At 34.7% G+C, this 21,524-nt stretch overlaps 1 protein-coding gene across 6 annotated transcripts in view; it reads right to left on the bottom strand.

The window, feature by feature from the left end:
- Map3k13 (mitogen-activated protein kinase kinase kinase 13) overlaps positions 1-21,524 on the bottom strand; it is a 168,701-nt gene that overhangs the window by 120,333 nt on the left and 26,844 nt on the right. Inside the window, exon 1 of one of the 6 annotated variants that reach the window (XM_078043815.1) lies at positions 12,302-12,454. The exons of 4 other annotated variants lie outside the window; for them this stretch is intronic. The gene's annotated coding sequence lies outside the window, so the exon portion shown is untranslated. Of the gene's footprint in view, positions 1-12,301; positions 12,455-21,524 lie in introns of those variants that run through there. One more of the 6 variants, XM_078043817.1, reaches the window with a different exon arrangement.

Genomic DNA, 21,524 nt, shown 5'->3' with positions numbered 1-21,524 from the left:
TACATGATTACATTCACATCATTATGTCACAATGTTATATACATCTGCAGCACCTGTCTGGAGTTTCTCTCTCGCATGCTATCTATAAAGAAGCACGTGGCCGGTCCAGGGAAGTAAAAGTGGACTCTGAGCTCAGGGAAGACTCCAGACAACAAGAACGAAAAAATAAAAACAAAAGCTCTCAGTCTGACAACCACAATCCACAACCACTGGCAGTGAACACTGTTACCAACTATGAGTTCTCTAGTTGAGTCAATGCCTTTATGTTAGACCCTAAGCAGAAGATACAGATAGGCCATGCCCAATAACCAAAGTAATAAATGTGTGTTGTTTTAAGCCACTAACTTTGTGATAATACTATTATGTAATAATAGAAAACTGATATACCCACAGAACTTGATACCATCCCAACTAGAGACTACTTGGTTTACGTTTACAGAAAGCATCTAAATCTCTTAAGGCACACCTAATAAAGATTATAATAGCATACTCTACTACTCCTTTTTATATAAATAATAGTGAGTAACAGAGTAAACATCCTGCCCGATGACTCAAATAAGCCTGGGTTATAAACTTAAAATCAGTAGCAATCAACATACATAATGTTGTATTAGATAGTAAGAGGAATTACTTTAAAAAATATAGACATTGCCCCTACCTTCCAAACACTGTTTCCTAAAAATCTTGTCTATGTCACCCTGGAGTTTATATCTTATATAAAGATTCCATTTCCCAGTATGTTTTTAAAATAGCAAAAGTTTGTGGCATGGGTAAGACACATACAGAAGCTCACAGACAGCATGGAAAACTGTAGAAGGGGAGAATGAGTATATTTGTTGTATGTTGAGCATAACCAACTGCCCCAACACTCAGCAGCTTAAAACAACAGACATTTCTTATTTCACAGTTTCTGAGGGTCAGGAATCTGGGTGGGTGGTTCTGGCTCAGGATTTCTCAGATGTTACATCAAGCTTATTGATCAGGGATACAGCCAACTGAAGACTTGACTGGGGCTAGAGGAAGACTTCCAAGACTGTCCATTCACGTGGTTGTTTGCAGGAGGCCTTGGTTCCTTGTCACATGAGTCTTTCCACAATGTCCTCATGACAAGGCAGTGAACTTCCTGAGAGTAAGTTATCAATAGCAGGCAAAAACCAGAAATGCTTTTTATAACGTAGTTCAGGGCTGACAAACTTTTTCTTAAACGGACAGATAGTAATTATTTTAGGCTCACATTCTATATAGACTGTAGCATAGCTACTCACCTAGGTTGTTGTACTGTAAAATAGTCACATACAATACTGAAACGAATAGGCATGACAGGTTCCAATAAAACTATTATAAAACTAGTAGCCAGCCTGTGGAACATAGTTAGCCAATCCTGACTTGGTGTGCAAAGCTGTATGAATTCACTTCTTCATTATTCTATTCATTAGAAACTAATCATTAGGTCCAGCCTATACTCAAAAGAAGAGAAATTAGGCTCTACCTTCTGAAGGGAGAAATAAAAAACTATATATATTAAAATCACCACACTATGGGCTTAATACAGTAAATAGAATATGTATTAAACAATACATTTCCCCCCTAAGGATGGTATAATAAATTACTACAAACCAGTTGGCTTAAAACAACAGAATTCCTTTTTTTTTCTTTCACAGTTCCTGAGGCTATAAGTCCCAAATCAAGGAGCTAGTAGGCCCAGGCTCTCCCTGAAGGCCTTGCTCAGCTCATTCTAGCTTCTGATGATCCTAGAAATTGCTGGTGGTCCTGGCTTGTGGCTATTTCACTTCAATCTCTACCTTTGTCTTCACATGGCCTTCTTCCCTGTCTGTATCTCTGTGTCCTCTCCTCTTCTGATAAGTATACTTCTTATTGGATTTAGGGTCCATCCTACTCAGTCTGACATTATATTAACTAATTACATCTGCAAAGACCCTATTTCCAGATAAAGTCACATTCTGAGGTTCTGATGGACATTAGTTTTAGGGGGGACACTATTGAATATTGTTGTGAGCTGAATAAATTATATCTACTCAGAACTTCTTAGAACCTCAGAATGTGACTGCTGTGATTTGCATCCTAAATGTCCCCAAGGCAAAGGCCCTTGGTGGCAGGCATGGTTCTCAGCCTATAGTATAAAGTGGGAGGTGGTGGAATCTTTGGTAGAAGGGGTATGCTTTTGAAGGAGATCTTGGGACCTTGGCCCATCTTCTCTCTCGTTCACATCCTGGCTGCTCTATCATATGCTTCTGCCATGATGTGTTGTGCTACCACAGGCCCAAAGCAATGCAGCAACCCATATATTGAAACCTCTGATATCATGAGACCAAATAAACTTTTTCTCTTATTAAGTTGATTATCTAAGGTATTTTATCACAATGAGAAAAAGCTGAGGAACTTATTTGCCAATAGGGTCTTTGTAGATGTTATTAGTTCAGCTAATTAAAGGTCATAATGCATAGGGTGAGTTCTAAATCCAATGAGTGGTATCCTTTAAAATGAGGACATAAATTTAAGCCCTAAAACATTATCCACAGGATAAATTACAAACTCCTTAACTTGGCACATAAAACCATTCCTGATGTGACCCCACCAACTTGTCTGTCCTCATCTAATACTCATTCCCCTAATAGTTACTCTAGGCTCTAATCAAAGTGAAATGTTCCTTCTCCCAACCTACGAAGGTACATGACCTAGCTATTATTTTTCCCTAGAGTGCCTTGTCACCTCTTCCTTGAATTTTGGAGGGTATAGCATAATTTATTTCAAGTTTTATTTGTAATAAAAATGTCACTGAATGTGAACTGCAAATTTGATTCCTGACCCTTATTTTGTACTTAAAAAAATCTTGAATTGATATATAATTTACCTACATGAAATGAATGATCTTCAGTGCTCGGTAAAATAAGGTTGACAATTCTATACACTCATGTAACCACCACCTAAAACGATAGAACATTTCTATTGCCACTAGAAATTTCCCTGGAGTATCTCTCCAGTCAATAAAATACCTTCCCACATCCTTCACCAAAAATGTTTTGATTATTAAAAGTGTTTTGCACAGTTTCTGCTTACATGATCATCTCTGCTGTCCCATGCAATTGCAAAGTGAGAATTATCTGTATTTTTTAATATTTCATTTTCTTTTTATCATTTCAGTTGTGTGTGTGTGTGTGTGTGTGTGTGTTTGCTCTGAAGCAAAAGTAGGCAAACTATATAGCTCGTGGGTTACTTGTTTTTCTAAATGACACTTTATTAGAATACAGCCCCTCTTACACATTTACAGATTGTCCATGGCTGCTTCTGTACCACCATAGCAGAGTGAAGCAGTTGGTACAAAGACCATATTTACTAATATTTACTAATAGTGGCTGTCTGTACAAAAAGCTTCCAACTCCTACTCTAAAGCAGTGATTCTTAAATTTTACCAAGCATCAAGATCACAAAACAGGTTACTATGCTATAACCCCAGAGTTTCTGATTCAGGCAGGTCTGGGGTACAGCCCCAAAATTTCATCTCTAACAAGATCTCAGACAATATTGATGCTGCTAGTCTGCAGAACACATGTTGAGAACCACTGTTCCAAAGACAACAGTATAAATTTATATCTATCTCATATATATTATACCATTTCATTTCTGCCTTTTGTGCTGTTGTTACATATAGTTTACTTATTATATGCTTATAACCCTTTTATACCTTGTTATTTTTTGAAACAGAATGTTTTGAAAGATTTTTTTTTGTAAATTAACACAATAAAACTGACAGTTTTTGGTGTACAGTTCTAAGAGTTTTAAATTATATTTGGATTCTTATAATAACCACCATAATAACTCCCTCTGTTAAAGCGTCTAGTAGAAAAGGGAAGCATGAAGAAATGGGAAATTTGACTACAGAGATTTAAAGTATAAAAAAGAATCAAGAAAAAATGTTATTAATAATAAATATCAAAAGTGAAAAATTCACTTCATAGGAATAAGGGGAATGCTACTGAATGAGAGTAACATCTGTAATGAGTTGTAAGGTTTTCATCATGTTTTTCTGATCTTTTAATATCCAACTACATGTTGGTGATTTCCAATTTGCTACTTATTGCTTCTAATGCATTCTTTTGTATTTCTTTATCTTTTGTGTTTTTGATACTAGAAATTGAAACTGAGGCTTCACAAATGCTATGTGTGAATTCTACCATTGAGCTATACCTCCAGTCCCACATTTTTAATATTTCTTAAGCATGCTATTTGATACTTTATTCTTGAACCTTTCAGCTGGAAAAAGTTCTAGAAAAATTATTATTATTATTTTGCAGCTTCTCAAAGGAGCCATATAAGCTACATGTTTCACATGTCTGTTCCCTTATTATCTAATCATATTCTGGATAATGGATTATACAGACAGCCTTTTTCCAATTTTTCAATTAGTAACTGTTTATGGTCTTTCTTTGATGAATTTGTTCCCTAGTTGTGATTCCTTGGTTATTTTAGGGAACTTGAGTGAGGAAAGCTTCCTACATACCTAGAAGCTATTGTGCTTCCCTATTCCCACCATATTATTAAGTTCTGAAAGCTGAAAGGTCAAGGGGAAGAGGGCCTAGAGGTAGGTTCCAGTGGTTCTTAAATTTTCCAATTGGATTTAATAAAGAATTGGATTGCTAAAAAAAGAGACCAACTTTTCTCTCAGCTCTCAGATCCACGTTAATAAGTATTAGAGTTATACAAGAATCTTACCATTTGACCCCTGAGAACCTCTATATGCCCTCCTATAGTATTTCTCATTCTTCTAACTCTTATCCTAATATAGGTCAAAATTTGGTTTTCAAGTTCTAATGTGAAATTCTTATCACCTTTGTGGCCATCTTGCCTCTACTTATTTGCCTAAGTATTTTTCCTGCCCATTTTTCTTTGATGAAGTATGTCATAAAGTACTATGCAGGGTATATTTACTTTGTGTTGCATTTACTGAGAAGTAGAAAAAAAGGTTGGTCTATACTTTCCAGGTGTTCCATAATTGTCTTTGATGTCTGTGAAACATCCTGTGTAAGTTGTTCTGCTCAGTTTGTATTGCAAATGTTTTTGAAATGAATTTTAATAGGATTGATCTCATCATTTTGCTAAGGAAACCACTGATACACATTTCATAACACGGCATTCAAGATTTATTCTTTAAATTATAGAGCAATGATCAAAGTAGTACGTTATCTGGTTATAGTCACATTGGTTGTTCTGTGAAGGCATTATGAGGTTTTGGAGGAATCTGGGACACAGATGATTAAATAAGACAACATATGAGAAAGTATCTAGAACAGAGCCTGGTGTGTGTGTACACATACACATATACATAAACACACCTATTTTTTGCAGTAAGGGGGGAAAACAGTAATTTTTTCTTTTAAAGACTATATTTTACTATAAAAAGCAAACTAGTGGCAGATCTAAAATTAAAGTCTTATTTTCTAGTCATGTATACTCTCTAGTAAGCTCTATTCAAATGGCATAGATGACATTAGTTATTAGCTTTCCACATTTAGGAGAAACTAGTATCTATTAGAATAGTTCAAGTTTTAAATACAACTCAGATATTATTAGGACACTTCCTTAAACCTTCTTTTCTTTTTACATTCCTTCTTGCATTACATTCCATTTTAATTTCTTTCAAACATCTCTTTTTCTGAACAGGATGAGGCTTCAGGTTTCCTTCTACTTTTTCTTTTTCTTTTTTTTTAATTTTTTATTTGTTTTAATTAGTTACACATGACAGTACAATGACCTTGACATATCATACATTTGAATCAGATGGGATATAATTTCTCATTTTTCTGAGTGTACAGGTTGCAGAATCATATTGGTCATACAGTCACATATATACACTTAGTAATAATGATGTCTGCTTCATTCTACTATCTTTCCTATCCCCCTATCCCCTCCCCTTCCCTCCCATCACTTCTCTCTACCTAATCTAAGGTAACGCTATTCTTTTTTATTCTCTCACATCTTCATAGTATTTTGTATAACGATGAGGGTCTCCTTCCACCATCCATGCAATTCCCCTTCTCCCTCCCTTTCTCTCCTACCTCTCTTCCCTATCTAGAGGTAATCTTCTTCCCATGCTCTTCCTCCCTACCCCATTTTGAGTCACTCCCCTTATATCAGAGAAGACATTCAGTATTTGTTTTTTTGGGATTGGATAACTTCACTTAGCATAATCTGTTCTAATGCCATCCATTTCCCTACAAATGTCATGATCTTGTTATTTTTTAGTGCTGAGTAATATTCCATTGTGTATAAATGCCAAGTTTTTTTTATCCATTCATCCACTGAAGGGCATCTAGGTTGGCTCCACAGTCTAGCTATTGTGAATTGTGCTGCTATAAACATTGATGTGGCTGTGTCCCTGTAGTATGCTGTTTTTAGGTCCTTTGGGTATAGACCAAGAAGAGGAATAGCTGGGTCAAATGGTAGACCAGAGACTCTGCATCTAATAGAAGAAAATGTTGGTCCTTCTACTTTTTCTTTGGTTCCTTTCTTACTTCTTTTGTAACAACTCAGATTCCATAAAAATTTAGTTCATGGGCAACAACAGCAAGTAGAGGGTAATGATTAGGTCAGTGAAGTATGAGTCAGAGACCAGGCATGCCACCGAAACCAAGAAGGAATAAAGACTGTCAGTCTAAAGGCCTTCAACCAATTAGGAACTGGAGCTACAGGAGTTGAGCAATCAGAAAAGCAAAGGGTTAACAACCTGAAGACCAATAGGCAAAAAGAGAGCAGGGCAAAGTTGGCTTAACAAGTATATGGAAGAAATAGCAGGGGAAATACAAATGCTTTGTATATGGAAGAAATAGCAGGGGACATACAAATGCTTTGTACTCTCAGTCACTTTTCCCCTTCTCTTATTATGAAAATTCTAGTCTAATGATACAATGGCCAAGAATCCTACCAATAATCACACCTGCAACAGTTGACTGGCTGACCAGTGAATATGGAATGGAGAATAATCACAGTTTTTTTGGGCTAAAGGGTTTTCTTTACTTGTTGAAAGGAAATGAACCCAATTACATTAATTTGCCCCCAAAAGGAAGAAACTGATAATTACTTAATACAACTCCCCAAAATAGTATGTTTTCAGGAAAGAGCCAAAGCAATACTTCTCCAAGTATATTCTGTTCACTTCTGCAGTTTAGCTCAATACTCCTGATTTTTTTTTTTAAAGGATTCTGTGACCAAATATTTTGGGAAATGTGACATGACCTTCTCATTAGAAACATTAACATGTTAAAGGTTCTGGAAAGTCTTGCAATATGTGCATAAGCTCATTAAATTCTATTTACTTTTATAGTTAGTGCTTTTAATGTCCTGTTTAAGAAATTTTTGCATAACTCAAAATTGCAGAAATACTTTATTTCTTTCCCCTAGCTTTCTGATTCTGAGTTCTATGGTTGGCTCTATGATCTATGTCTATTTATTTTTGTGTAAGGAGTCCTTTTCTCCTTCATAAGAAAATTCATATTTTAGCAACATGTTAAAAAGACTACCCTTTTCACATTAAATGGACTTACCACCTTGTCAAAAATCAATTAACCTAGCTTGGTGTGGTGGCGTATGCCTGTAATCCCAGTGGCTCAGGAGGCTGAGGCAGGAGGATCACGAGTTCAAAGCCAGCCTCAGCAAAAGCAAGATGCTGAGCAACACAGTGAAACCTGTCTCTAAATAAAATACAAAATAGGGCTGGAAATGTGGCTCAGTGGCCAAGTACCTCTGTGTTCAATTCCTGGAACCCCCCCCCACCACCAAAAAAAAATCAATTACCCTTATATGTATATGTCTATTTCTGGTTACACTATTCTATTCCACTGATACATATGACCATATATAGCAATACATGAGCTTTTTGAAGCTTTATATTTAAGTTCTGAAATCAGGTATTCCACCTTGTTGTTCCTTTTCAAGATTATTTTAGAATCAGCTTGTTGATTTCAACATCTACTAGAATTTTAATAGGGATTGCACTGTATCTACATATAGAGAGAACTGACATCTTAATAACATTGAGGTCTGGGGTTTTTTGAGGTTTTGTTTGTTTTGGTACTAGGGATTGAGCTCAGGGTTGCTTTACTACCGAGTTACATTGCCAGTCCTTTTTTATTTTGAGACAAGGCCTCACTAAGTTGCTGATACTATCTTCAAACTTGCTAAGGCAATCCTCCTGCCTCATCCTCCTAAACTGCTGGGATTACAGGTATATGCCAACGTGACCAGCCAACTTTGAATTTTATAATCCATAATCATGGTATATATATTACACTTTTTATTTTGGGCTTCTCAAATTTTTCTTAGAATATTTTGCAGTCTTCAGTGTAGATTTTCTGTGCTCTTTTTTAAGGTCTAATTTCTATGTAGTTGATATTTTTAATGGTGATATTTTCACTTATTTTCTAACTTCAGCTGTTCAAAATATTTCTAAGGATAATATTGACTATAACCTGTGGCCTTGCTAAATTCATTAATTAATTCAAGTAATTTTAAAAAATAGATTCTACAGGGTTTTCCTATGTACACAGTCACATCATGTATGAATAATGACAATTTTACTTCATTTCTGAAATTTAGGCCTTTTATTTATTTATTTTTGCCTTGTTGTACTAGCCCTGTACTAAGCATTTAATATACATTACCTCATTTAATCTTTATAACAAACCAGTGTTATTTCTAATTAACAGATGCTACAATTTGGATCTTAAATGTCCCTGGGGGGCCAAAAGCTAAAGATTTAAGTTATCTTGGTGCAACTGGGAAGAGGTGGGGCCTAGTAGAAGGTCTTCTGGGCACTGAGGGCATGCCACAGAGGGAACTGGGGGACCCTGGTTTCTTCCTCTGTATTTCACAAGCATCCATGAGGGGAAGACTACTGCTATGCCATGCGCTCCCACCATGATGTGCTATCCCTACTCCCCCAGGTAATAGATTTGCCTATGCATGAACTAACACTTCCAATATTGTAAGTCAAAACAAAACATTTCCACTTTGTAAGTTGGTTATAAAGGTATTTTGTAATAGTAACAGAAAGACAACTAACACAACAGTTAGAATATGAGGCTCAGAAAGGTTCAGTGGGTACTAAAGTAATGGTAGTCATCAGGGACTGGGAGGCAGAGGAAATAGGAAGTTTTATTTAGTGGAATTGTATGTTTCAGTTTTGCATTATAGAAAAGTTCTGGAGTTCTTTTGCACAACAGTGTGAATCCACTTAACACTACTGAACTGTACACTTAAAAATGGTTTTCAGGGCTTGAGGTTGTGGCTTAGTGATAAAGTGCTCCCTAGCATGTACAAGGCCCTGGGTTTGATCCTTAGCACCACATGTAAATAAATAAAATAAAGGTATTGTGTCCAAATATAGCTAAAAAATAATTATTTAAAAAAATGGTTTTAGATGGTAAATTTCATGTTTTCAAATCTTAATGAAAAATAATTTTTTAAAAAACTTTAACACAAATTTCATTATAAATTCTAAAAAACCAAGAGCTATGCTGAAAACTGTTTTTAACCTATCAGATTGACAAAACTCCAAGTCTGATAACACTCTCAATTGGTCAAAATATGGGAAACAGTACCCTTTTATGTTACTAGAAAAGTACAAATTGGTATAATCCCTATGGAAAGCAATTAGGCAATATCTTTGATTCTGTTTGATCCAGCAATTCTACATGGGGAATTCAATCATACAGATACACTGTACACATGTGTGAAATGATATATACACAAGGCTATGAACTTCAGCATTATTTATAATAGGAAGACACTGTATATACCAAATGCCCGCTGCTATGTGACAGGGTATATAAATTATGGTGTATCCTTACAATGGAATATATATAGCTACTTAAAAATGAGAACACTCACTATGTACTGATGGGAGAAGATAGTAAACATATGTTACAAGTGAAAAAAATTTGGAACAGTATGTAAAATATAATGTGTAAAAAAGGGGGGGTTAAGAATCTATTTATACTTTTATAAATTTTTGCATATATGTTAAGAAGTTTTACAAGGATACATGGAAAAATAATAGCATGGTTTAGGGGCCCTGAATGGAAATTAAATGCACAGGAGACTGGCTGGGGTGAGAAGATTTTTAAGTGTATACCTACATTTTAGTCTTGGAACCATAGGACTGTATCATTTATTCAAAAATTCCTATACTTAGAAATATATTTTAATTACAACAATTAACACTAATCTATTCATTCAACTATTTATCAAGTGCTTACTCCATATTAACTAGACACTATGCTAGGCACTGGTAATATAGCACTGAACAAGACAAAGTTCCTGCCCCTTTGGAACTTATATTTTAGAAGGAAAGATCCCCCAAAATATATGTATCGATACACACATTTATATAAATAAATGATACATATATAAATATATGATACATATATCATACACCCAAAACTTTATAATATTTATAATATAAATTAAATAATGCCCAGTAGCTATTTTTAAAAAAAGGAAAAAAGGAGTGATGTGGTGGAAGAGGTGTAGTGGTGCTATTTTGTCTAGGGTAGTCTGGGAGGAGGTATGTGAATAGATATCTGAATTTCTGAAACAATAGGGTGGCTGAGGGGGGAAAGCTTTCTAGACAGCAAAAGCCCTAAGGCAAGATGTGTTCAAGAAACAGCAAACTGAGTAAAGAAAACAATGGTAAACAATGATGTAAAACAAATGCTCAGAAGCCAGTTTTCATTGGCTTTGTAGGGCATGAGCAATGGTTTAGATGTTATAGGCAGCCATTGGACGCTTAAAAAAATTCCCAAAGAGGCATGGTTAAGATTCAGCCAATATATACCTATGGTCTTCCAGGTAAATGACTAAAATATTTCAAACCCAGTCAGGAAAAAGCTGCTTCCTTGGTAAAAGTGGCTCATGCATCTTTTCCTAAGACACCTCTACCCACTCCCTATTCTTGCCTCGTGAACCAACAACTAAATAAGTAACCAGGCCCAGAAGAGGTTATTGACTTGGCGAAGTTAATCAGCCCAGGAACCTAGAATCACCAAGATTTGAGATTCAGCAACCTAAACAGAGTGCAAAGGATTTCATTTCCATTACAGACCTAATACCTGCTTAGAACAGTGTGTCCTGGGCTTCCTGAAGCTCAATACTATGGTCTCTATACCCACATGATACATCAGGAATGAGAAACAGGTTAGAGAAATAGACTCCATGTCCCTAAGATCTGAATTGACATTAGAGGAAAGGGGAAACTCAGTGAACTTCTACATAAACAGTTTCTCTCTTTAGGACTCTCCCACTGTTTTGAAAGGTTACTGGCTAACAGCCAGTTTTTACAACTTTTATATATTAACTACATCAAACTTTATTTCCATATCCAAAGTCATTTGTCATGCACCAGGAGTTTTTTTTTCTTTTTAATATTTTATGGTAAGAGGGAAACAAAACATTAGTCTTTGCAACACCAAATATGACCTTAACATTCTCATATTTGCACTCAATAAAGTCAATATGTTTGTGAAACAATGTGCAGTTCCTGGACTCCTAATCGCAAATTAGAATGAGAGCAGCTGAAACACAGAAACTCTACTATCACATGAAACTTATTTTACATACTAAAATACTGGGAATTTCATCTGGGAAATCAATACAAATATCAAAATCTTACCAAAAAAAACAAAAACTTTTTTCCAAAGTTGCATGAAATTTCTTAGGCTATTCCCACTTCCATCCATTTCACAAAGTTCTTCCTCTTTGAAAATACATTCTGCTACTCTGAAATCTAGGATCCTAACATTTTGTCACAACATTTTTAGTTCTACTTTGTTCCCATTCATTTACTTTCTTTGATCATAAACCCTCCAGTTTAATTACCCCTGAGTAACATTTGCTAACACGAATTCATAGCATGAACCTAAAGGAAAAGCAACTGGAAGGGATGTGGAGAGAAAGCCAAACGGCATTTACAAAGAAATCAATCTCTGGACAACAGACATATATTCACTCCTTTCTATTTTCTAACTGTAAACACCTTCACTCAACATAAGACAAGACATTAAAAATCATTTTCTGCTAGCAGGACCTGCCTTAGCAGAACACTTGCTGAAACACTCCATGGCTTTCCTTTTCATTTTAAAAATAAAACTACTTGTGCAATGCTGAAACTTTCAGCAGGTCTAGTACACAAGATTAAGAGCCAAGCAGGAACTTGATTTACTCTCACAGAAATTATTCTTACAATCCTTTTTATATTATAATGTTATAATAAATTTTAAAAACTACTTACACCAAGCTGAAGTCTGGACAAACAGCATGAAATAACCAGGAGCCAACTATTTCCTCACGGACTAAACTTTGTCCTCTTCCTGGCAGTTTCTGGATCAGGTTCACACTGATACGCATTGACAGTGGCCTTGGAAGCTACCACCCAACAAGCAAGGTGGGAGGGTTTGTTAAGTCAACTCCTGCTTCATAACTGCTTATCAGCAACTTCTCAAAGGTCAAGTTAAATGTGTTTAAAGAGACAAACTTAAGGAAGATTACAGGGAAAGCCTGAAAAATCTTATCATTTCGGATGACTGAGCTTTGCTTTCAGAGTGGATTTCTTTTCCATATGTTCCTGGGGCTTAAAAAAAAAAAAAAAAAAAAAAACAAGAAAGAAAGAAAGGATGGTCTTGTAAGCTATAGTTACTTTGCTGTCTTCCTTTTACAAAAGGTCCCCCTCTTCTTCCTCAGGCTCTATATATTGTGCAGTCTGACAAAAAGAGGCCAGAAAATTGCTCATATTCCATTTCCCTCCTCCATCTCCATTCTCCAATTCTTTTACTAGTGAGAGAAACAATGCAAAATTCTTGGCAAAGTTAAGCACTTTCTGACATTCAAACCACCTGCTGATCTAATGTAAAGTGAGAAACTTGGATCCCAAATTCTGTTCTTTGCAAGATAAAAATGTCATGCTGCTTCATCCCCTTTCACTTCTCTAAGCTTCTTTCTCTTCTGAGCTACTATGTGTCTGTAATTTGTACCATTACCCTTTGAAGTAGGAACAATTCATAATGTACTCACTGCACTAATCACTTTATAAACATTCTTATTCTCTCACAGGCAATACATTCTGGGATCATCTTCAATTTTTAGTCTAATACTCTGTATTCAATTGGACTCCTTCAGTATCCTGGTGATCCTCTGCCATGACTTTTCTGCAAAGATGTCCATGTTCTAATCATTGGAGTCTAAGAATATCCTATGTTACATAGCAAAAGGGACTTTGTAGATGTGGTTAAGGTTAACAACTTTGAGAGGGGGCAATTATCCAGATGGGTCCAACCTAATCACATGAATCCTGTAAAGGCAGTAAACCCTTTCCAGCTGTGGTCAGGGAGGTAAAGGATTCACTAGCTCTTCCTCTTGCTGGCTTTGAAGATGGAGGAGGAGAACCACAATCTGAGGAATACAGGTGACCTCTGAAAGCTAAAAAGGCAAGGAAACAGATTTTCCTCTAGAACTTCCAGAAAGGAACACAGCCTGATAAGACTTTGATTTCAACCCAGTGAGATTGTTGGATTTCTGTTTTACAGAACTGAAAGATAATAAATTTGTATACTTTTAAGATACAAGGTCTATAATAATACTATGGCAGCAATAGAAAAATAACCACATTATTTTAAATGCAATTTTAAAATATAATACTGAATAGAATACTCTAAATAAATTATGAAGAAGAAAATAATGTGAACTATCAAGTTCCTTAATCTGGATGCTGTAAGTTTATTGTTTTAGATTTTCAATGCATTATACTTTTTGTTTTATTTTGTTTGCAGTACTGGGGCTTGAATCCAGGGTGCCCTACCATTGAGCTCCACCCCCACCCCTTTTTAATTTTTATTTTGAGACAAGGTCTTGCCAAAGTGCCAAGGCTGGACTTGAATTTGTGATCCTCCTGCCTCAGCCTTCTCAGTAACTGGGATTATAGCATGTACCACCATGCCGGGCTTAATGTATTATACTCTTAACTTAGCAGACTCTTGGGTCTTTGTCACATATCTATATCAAGTCAGGTACCTGACTCATTCCTCCTTTTTTTTCTTTCCTGTGTTGGGATCCAACACATACAAGTTTCCTGACTGCAAATCTTGGTTCAATCATCTATAGGTGACAGAAGAAATCTGAATGTTGCCTAAACATATAAATATACTCCATATTACTCAGTATGGGAGAAATGAAAATTAAAAGTAGAGTGACATCATTAAATATATTTTAACATTAAATTGGCAAAGTTCAAAGTTTCATAAAACATAATGTTGGTGAGATTATGGGGAAATAATAGAGGATAAATTGATAAACCTTCAAGAGTAAATGGGCAAATTATAAATATATATGCTTTTTCATGCAGCAATAACTAAAAACATATTTGCACATATAAAATGGATACATATACACATGGATATTCACTGCCACACTGTTGCCAAAGGAAAAGATATTTGTATACTTTTAAGATACAAGGTCTATAATAATACTATGGAAGAAACTGATAAATAATAGTATAGGTATAAAATGGAAGAAACTGATAAATAGTAGTATAGGTATAAAATGGAATAAAGGAATAAAAAATATGGCAAAGAACATCACTCGAGAGGCCTCTTTTTTTTCCAATAAAGACTAAATAGAGGGGCTAGGATTGTGACTCAGTGGTACAGTGCTTGCCTAGCATGTGTGAAGCCCTGGGTTCAAACCTCAGCACCACATAAAATAAATGAATAAAATAAAGCTACTGCATCCATCAAAATTAAAAAAAAAGACTAAATGGAATTGGATAACATAAGTCAAAATTTTCACACAAGATAGTACTTCTGAGTTAAAGGTTTTTGGGATTCCATTTACAATCATGCTTCTCAAACAGCTGAAGCAACAGATAGATCTTTATGTGGTATCAGCTTTATTTGGAAGAAAATACAGTGAAACAGAGAAAGATACAGAATTCACATGAGCTTTAAAGACAGATCCCAAGATTCAAGTGTAGAATGTCTTTATATGATGTCACTTTCCAATTTCTAGGGCTACAAATTCACTTTCCACTTCATAAGGAGTACCTGAATACAATCTTGAGAAGCATTCATATAATGACCAGTTATGTTGAAATGTGTGTTTATTACTAAAACTCAGGATATCTGTAGTTTAAAAAAATAACTTTGTGAATTGTGGCCTCACAATGAAAATTACAATAAATATTTCACATTCAAAGGAGAAAAATGAAGAAAAGTCCACTATTTGTTAATGAGCCCAACTAATATAACCATTTATCCTGTATGCCTATAGCTAAAGCTTAGTAACACATTTAGAGGACTGTCAGTGTTGACTATATCAAGAGGCTTAATCAATACTATATGATAATGATAAATTTATACTGAGTCTCAACCAATGTAAATATGTATTATGATATGTACATATCTGTGTGCACATGTATATATACAAATACATATGCATATACATATACTGTCACATACTATAGGTATCAATAAAATAAAGTGGTGACTATGTTTCAAATTCTAATTTATATTAAAAATGTGAAAACATGACTTATGTATAGTGCATAGTATGCTAGTAAAATGGAAATGTAGTTTTCATCTATAATTTTCTGCCAAGTAAATTAAAATACTTTGGCATTAGATTTTCATAAATCAGGCTAAGAATGAGCTTGAAAACTTTGCTCTGATATTTTCCATCTCATTTTAAACAGCCTCTCAAGCAAGTAATGATTACTTTTAAATCTTTTCTGTAAGAAATCCATTAAATCAGTAACAGTACAAGTAATATATAAAAGTGCATTGAAAATTTCATGAAAAAAATGATGCCAGGTTAGTGGGGGTTTTTTCCTAAAATTAATTGCTTAATTTGATGTTATCTGAATAGAAAAATCAATATAGTTATTCATTACCTTAATATAATTCTGATAATTAGAAACATCTACTCTTTAAAAGAAAAACAATTTTAAGAAGGATCAAAATAAACTAGCTTCTTTTCTAAATGTTTGGATTTCTAAACTAAAAGTTACTTACATAGCAAATAGCTTTCATTACTCCATCTTCTATGTATTATGTGAAATTACCTCTTGACGCTAAGAAACAAAAAGCTAATGCAATACCAAACCTGGAAGCCTGAATTGAAGCTCTCATAAGTAATTCATTTAGCCCAGGCTGTGGCTTTCACAATTAATTACTATGGGGACATGTTGTCACTTCTTGACATCTCCTGCTGCCTACTGCTGTCACATATGTGAGAAATTCTGACATTATCATGTTTGGAGAAAGCAAGTCTGAACTGATATCCTAGGGAATAATAAATAATTTTCTTTTCCAACTTGACATTCATACTCCTGAGATTGGTAAAATTTTCAATGATTCTCTTATTTTAAATAAAAATTCAGAGAATATGCATTGATAAAAGCACTCTAGATTGTCAGTTAAACAGAATAACTAATATCACTATATAATTTGTATTACCTAGAAGGGTAAAGGAAACATGTACCAACAACCAACAATTCAACTTCCAGGCATACATTCTAGCAAAGCTTCCCATCCAGTGTGCTGTGTATGTATTCATTACTAGTATGTAATGAACAAGCCCAGATATGGAACTCAGCCCTCCAGTCACACAAAAGCTCCCATGTCAGTTACACAGCTTCTTTCTTTAATCCAGTGTGTGGTATAAATATTATCTATCATTTTCTATGTGTATTACGATATGGAAAACATTAAGAAACACTGATAGATAAGTCCTTGAATATGTATGGCAAACACATATACAAAAATATATGTGTATATAGGAGCAACATTTGTAATAAATAAAACCAGGAACATCCCGAAAGTCCGTCAGTCAATTCATCTGCTAAAAAATTCTGGAATGCTCATACAATGCAATACTACAAAGCAGTGAAAACTAACAAGCAGTAGTTAAATACATTGACATGGATAAATCTAAGGCTAAAATGTTGAGCAATTAAAAAAAAGACAAAATATTATTTCATTTTATAAAGCCCCCAAACACATAAAAACTAAGTAATACATAGGTCAGGGATAAACACATATGTGATAAAACTACTAAGAAAAAAATTACTAATTATTATTGCAAAATTCAGAACTTTGGTTACCTCTGCAGGAGACCAGAGAGGAGTGCATAGGAGATATTAGCAGGAACAGTCATATTGCTTTCTTAAACTGGGCTGTAGGTATACACATGTTGTTTATGTAGCTATTCCATAAATATTTCAATAAATATCATGGTGTATGGGGGGGTGCTAGGGATCACTAGCACTGAGCTACACCTCCATTCCCTATTAAACATCTTTTTAAACAGCTTTACTTTGTCTAAAGGTAGATAGTGAATGAATCTACCATCTCTAAGGCAGAACAAGGTCTCTGCAATACAAGAGACACAAAACAAAACAAAAACACATTATCCAGAACCTTTCACAAAGTCCTTGCAGATTCTTATACATTTCCAACAATATGAAAGCTCCCAAAATAACTATACTTAAAACTAAATCCAATATTCTGTCATTTTATGAGGCACCATATGCGTAAATTTTAACATTAAATGAAATATGGATTTAAATATTCAGGACTGAATAAATTGCCAGCCTAGCAATAGAGTAACTGTTCTTGCTATTTTTCTAAACAGTTAACATTTCATTGTGTATTTAGACCACACAAAAGACATTGACAGAATGACAATACTTTAATTCATCATGTATATTCAACAATGTTTCCTTAGTCAAATGTCTATCTGTTTGTTAATGTCATTTAAGGGGAGGTTTATAAAGCTTCAAGAGCAAGAACTGGGTATATATCTACCAAGGAAAACACTGAAAATGTTTTAAGAATTCCTGCCTGTACTCTGTCCTGTATTTTTATAGGGTAGACAGTAGGAAACCATTTTTCTTTTTTTATTCTAATTTGTTATATATGACAGCAGAATGTATTACAATTTATATTACACATACAGAGCATATTTTTTCATATCTCTGGTTGTATACAAAGTATATTCGCACCATTCATGTCTTCATACATGTACGTAGGGTAATGATGTCCATTCTCATTCCACCATCTTTTTATACCCTTTGCCCCCTCACTTCCCCTCACTCCCCTTTGCCCTATCCAGAGTTCATCTAATCTTCCCATGAGTAAGCCATTTTTCTAAGCACTGGATATTTTGCCAATCCAAAAAAGATACAATAAACCACAAATGTATAAATTTCCGAATTAATTAAATATATTACTTTTTTGTGTGTGGGGGGTGGTAACAGGAATTGAACTCAGGGCACTCAACCACTGAGCCACATCTTCAGCCCTATTTTGTATTTTATTTAGAAAGAGGGCCTCACTGAGTTACTTAGTGCCTCGCCATCTCTAAGGCTGGCTTTGAACTCACAATCCTCCTGCTTCAGATTCCAGAGTTAGTTATTATTATTTTTATTTGAAATATAAAATAAATCCAGTGTGAGCTTTTCCTTTAGTATTAAAACAAATAAAATTAAGAGTTACTTAAAAACAGATGGGTTAATGTTTACACGAAGGCAATTTTTTCCCTTTGTGTGTGTGTGTGTGTGTGTGTTTTTTTTTTCCTTTAAAGTTTTAATGGTTGAATGACCTTGCTGGAATTCCCCTGTCAGCTCTGGAGTATCTATTTGGAACTTTCAAATAGAAACTACTTTCACATGATACATGAGAATGGCATGCCAAGTGGTATCTGTCTCTTGCACCTTGGAACTTGGATATTAGATGGCAGGTAAATCAATAAACTTTACACAAAATGAAAGGCTTTATATTTCAACTCCTACGACATTTAAGATGATTTAAAATAAATGTGACATTATATATTTATAAGGTAAACTGTACACAGAAAGACTTTATATATTTACCAAATTCAAGAAATTCACCCTTCATAGAGCTTCAAGCCATCAAAGGCAGGCTCATTTTCAATTCTTTCAAACAACGAATATAGCATGCTCAGGTGAGAATCTAAATTAATATTTGATTCCTGTTAACTTAATGTAACTGCCAAAAATCTAAATATCAGAAAGCCTTTATTGTTTTTTGCTTTATTTCAGAATTTCTAAAAATATCTATTTTCACAGAGAGATATTATTTCAGATTGACAGTGAAAGGGCTCATGAGAAACCTGTCCTTTCCAGTATAAGCTAGTTTATGAAGCCAACCCTGTACCACTGAAAATCAATAAAGAGCCATAAGGAACACTGTAGACAATTTCGAGTAGAAACAGAACATATACCACATTTAGACACAACTCTGGTTTCACGGTGGCACTTTTCTCCCTCATTTTCAGGTGAAAGCAAAGCAAATGTTGCCCAGGAATTGTAGCCCTGTCTATTTATCCTACTCTCAAAAGGTGCTTTCAGAACAGAAAAAGAATGTAACATTTCACAACTGGAGTTTCTGCAGACTATTTTATTGTTTGAGAAGTTGAGGTGGAGAGTACACTGAGTAGAGAAAGGAGTAGAGTATCAGAGAAAGTTTGTATCAGAAAATGCTGTTTTAAAAATATTTTTTCCTAGAATATCTTAATATCTATTTTGTAACAGTGGCTGGAATCTTAAGAATACAGGGTTTTGGAGGGAAAAAAATTAAACTCTTAGCATGATAAATAAAAATTACACAAGGCCCCTATTGTGGTTTAAATTCTTGTATGAGGCCCTAACAGATCAGGCTAAAAATCAGAATAGAGTCACCTAGACTATAGTTCCACTAAAATGTTCCTCTGAGTTTCTGCGAAATCAGGATTAGAAAGATAACAGCCAAATTTCCCTAACAGAGCAGGATAATGAAGTTTCCTCCACAATAATCCTTACCAAAAAAAAAAAAAAGAAAGTAACCTGAAGTAACCTGATGTTAATTAATCATTTATTTTTCTTTTGCTCTGTTCCACCCTACGAAGAAAGTAACTTTGAAATGATTACTTTACTTTTGTTTCTTAGTTTTGCTTTCTTCAAGCCTAAGTCTGTCTATAAAACTAACCTCTTCTGCTCAGCTCATCAGAACATCTATTCTATTTTATAGGATGAAGTGTCACCAAATTCTAGAACAGAAAATAAAGCCAATTAAGATCTTTAAATTGTTGTAATTTTCTTCTTTGACAAGCATGACATCACAGTAATTACAGAACTAAATTAAAGGCCTGGTCATTGTCCTTCCTTGCCCAAGCTGAGAATGGTTTCTTCCCTACTGCCTTCGATTTAGGAAAAAGCAGTGAATGGATACTAATTCCATATATAACTGCAATCCTGATTTTTCAAATAAAGCTGGACTAAAAATGTAATAATTAGGAGCAGCGAGGGTGAAAAAATATTGCTTTCTTGCAAGAACTTCTTCCATTTCTACCTTCCTATTCCAATGTAATTAGCAAAAAGAAAAAACTGATTTTTGGAAATATTAATAAAATACTTAACATAAAGAGGTTATAATTAATTCCTAACCTCTACTAAGTATTCTTAGGAACTCCTACACTTCACTATAATTAATTCTTAACCTCTACTAAGTATCTCTTTATATGCTAATGAGCTGACCTATGGCTGGCAGCTCTTAGGGGCTTCAGGAGATAACAGAGCTTGTCAGTAGAAAGGCAACTTTCAGGGAGAGAAGAGCAGAAGGATAAATAGGCCAGTGATGTAATCAGTCATGCCCACGTGATAAAGTCTCCATAAAATCCCAAGGAGGCAGTTTTCAGAGTTTCCTCAATAAGTGAACACATGGAGGTTTCCTGAGTGTGATACCCCAGTAAGAACATGAAGCATCTTGCTCCTTCCTATGGAACATGCCCTATGCATCTCTTTATCTGTATTCTTTATGATATCCTTTAGAATAAACCAATAAACACCAAAGTAATTGTAACTCTGAGTTCTGTGAGCCATTCTAGCACCCTGAAGAGGGAGTTGTAGGAACCTTGACTTACAGCCAGTCAGAAACACAGGTAAAACAGCTTGGGCTTGCAATTGGCATCTGAAGTTGGGGAACAATCCCTGCTATCTCCAGGTAGAGTCAGAACTGAATTGAAGTGAAGGATATCCAGCATAGTATCTGCTGGAGCATTGATTGCTTTGGTGTGTGGGGGAAACCATACATTTGTTCACAAAAGTCTTCTGGGTTGATTGTTGTTGAGTGAGAGTATAAAAGAAAACGACTAAGTGTATGTATAAGGCACGAATGGTGTGAATATACTTTGTATACAACCAGAGATATGAAAAACTGTGCTCGATATGTGTAATATGAATTGTAATGCATTCTGCTGTCATATAACAGAATAAAAAATTAAAATACTATAAAATAAAAAATAAAAGAAATGAGTCTGAGTTTGTTTATTCTCACTTTTATTCTACTCACTTTTTATAAAAGCTATTCACTCTATAGATGTCTCAAAGGGTATTAATAAAAATGTTGACATCTGAAAGAGAAAGGGGTGGAATTTCAAGAATATCTTTTCTTTTGGTTATAAATATT

Source organism: Ictidomys tridecemlineatus, chromosome 3 (assembly GCF_052094955.1).
Source record: "Ictidomys tridecemlineatus isolate mIctTri1 chromosome 3, mIctTri1.hap1, whole genome shotgun sequence".
In the NCBI taxonomy this organism is placed as follows: Eukaryota; Metazoa; Chordata; class Mammalia; order Rodentia; family Sciuridae; genus Ictidomys; species Ictidomys tridecemlineatus.
This window is presented reverse-complemented; position numbering and strand designations above follow the sequence as displayed.